The sequence below is a fragment of the Magnolia sinica genome, chromosome 4, assembly GCF_029962835.1.
Source record: "Magnolia sinica isolate HGM2019 chromosome 4, MsV1, whole genome shotgun sequence".
Lineage (NCBI taxonomy): Eukaryota > Viridiplantae > Streptophyta > Magnoliopsida > Magnoliales > Magnoliaceae > Magnolia > Magnolia sinica.
In genome coordinates, this window is record NC_080576.1 from 675,595 (window position 1) to 677,873 (window position 2,279).

The following is a 2,279-nucleotide window of genomic DNA, read 5'->3' on the forward strand; positions in this document are numbered from 1 at the left end:
ATCAATTGGTTGGATAAAAAATGTAACTAAACAATGCACTGTCTTGTTTTCAATTGGTAAAACTTATAAAGATCAGATACTTTGTGACGTGGTAGACATGTAAGCATGTCATATATTACTCGGTTGACCATGGCAGTCAGACTGTAATGCGACCAACTGAGGACGAGACAATGTCTACGTTTTTGTTAATGATGATCGTAAGATAATCCTTGCTCCTATGACACCAGAGAAACACCCCGAAGCTTTTAAAGTGGAGGGGAGCTCCCTTTTGACCATTTGAAGTTTCGTGGAGGAATCCAAGGAAATCGCCGAGGTATATGTCATAGTGGTAAAGGCCTCTTGACTATTTAAGGTCTTTCCTGAGTAAATTTGAAAAAGTCTGGCCCAAAGATTTACTTGATGGATTGCTCCCCATGAAAGACATCCAACATCACATAGGCCTTGTCCTTGGGGCTAGATTGCCCAACTGCCATCACTATCAGGTGAGTCAAAAAGAATGTCAAATCTTGAAGGCGGGAGTAAGGGATCCGATTGATACTAGTCAAGTCAAGGAAAGCATGAATATATGTATTGTATCAGCTCAAGAGCCTAATGCCAAGTATAATAAATAGGCTAATAAACATCGGCATCAAAAGTTATCTTAGAATCATGAACCAATTTCCTTGAGTAACTTGAGGATGAGTTTTTTCCAAGCGGAGGGGTTTGATTCGGCTATCGTTACGACGTAGCAGACCGAGTATCATGAACCGAAGCAGCACGAGAACTTGAGGACGAGTTCTTTTGAAGTGAAGGGGACTGATGTAGAGCGGGTCATGGATACTTTCATGTCCAAGATGGATCAGAGAAGGCCCGGTTACATGTAGAAGGATTTAACGATGTCAGACACCGAGCTTTCAAATCAATGCGAGATGCAAGTGCATGGTGGAATTCTAACCATACATGTATCACCTGTGGACAGTCCACAACATGGGATATCGTACCTGGATACATACCCCAATGTTGTGGTGATGTTGCTACATTGATTTCATCTACTAACTCGATCCAACGTATTCACAGATCCTTGGTATGCAGGAGTACACGGACGGATGATACCCCTATGTCAATTAGGGATAGAGTGGTTGCATTAGTAACTGACATCCTGGTTATATTCATCATTTTGTATATTATCATTAAGTTGTACCTTGTATATGTACTTATATCTACTGACTCTTTATTATAGTTTTATGTTTGGTTCAATAAATGGTACTTGACGACGGACTGAAAATCGTCGGTAGAATTGTTAGTCAACTGAGTGAGACATTTTTAATTTATGAAATGTATAACTATTTCAATAGGATTTTATAGTAATCATGTTGCGAACCGCATGAACATGTAAGATTTGGAGAAATCCTAATCCGGTGATGAGAAATTATGTTCCTATCCATTTGTCGCATTTTATTCTCTAAAGGATCTACTCCGTATTCTACCACATGATGCAGTGGGCAGCACTCTAAATATTATATGACCATATCACCGAAGGTAGGTATGGTCCTATAAATACGATTTACAGCATATGTCTATCTAATACGTGATATTGGTTTGCGCAGGATATCGCGAATTCAGCGAAGTGTCACCCTACACTCCTTCTTTCACAGTTTGGCTGCTAAGTTATTGAGTACGTTCAGGTGGAGTCAATATATAGAAAATTCGCAATGTACAGGTGCGCTTTCTGTACTTTTCTCGTTCGACATTGAAATAACCCAACATGAGGAAAATGAAGGCTCAGCTTACATGTTTAACGTTGCTATTTTTTACGTCAAATGCAGGGTTACGATTTCCTCAAAATTGATGACCTCTTTTACATGAAATCTGGAGTGTATGTCTGGGCAAAAAGGAAGTTGCAATTGGTAAGACTTATTTGGGGTTTCATATTCAAATTCATGACCTGTTTTTCGGGTTATTCACTCATGTAGATGGCTCTTTCATATTTGGGTGATTATTCAGTCTGTACTTTGCATGTGTACAGACCGAAGAGCATTTCTTGTTCAGCAATTTCAGCATAACTTCATCATGTCCTTATTGGTTCTTATCTATATACTTGTTATTATCATTTTCTTTTATACAAAGTGTGAAAATCTCTATGGATGTACCTAATAGAGTCACACATCCATCTGTGGTGTAGTCCACATTCTACTTGATAAGGTAGAATCTTGTCCATTTTGGATTTGCAAAGATCCCGGATTGCACACGTGGATGAATGCAATGCATGCATCAGGAATTTTAATATAGTTTCGCAAGAG

General features: G+C 38.9%; 1 long non-coding RNA gene across 1 annotated transcript; it reads left to right on the forward strand.

Moving 5' to 3' along the window:
- Positions 1-1,312: 1,312 nt before the first annotated feature.
- On the forward strand, positions 1,313-2,042 carry LOC131244325 (uncharacterized). Its single transcript, XR_009170252.1, has 2 exons — positions 1,313-1,699; positions 1,806-2,042. It is a non-coding gene; the product is annotated as an uncharacterized LOC131244325 (long non-coding RNA).
- The last annotated feature ends 237 nt before the right edge of the window (positions 2,043-2,279 follow it).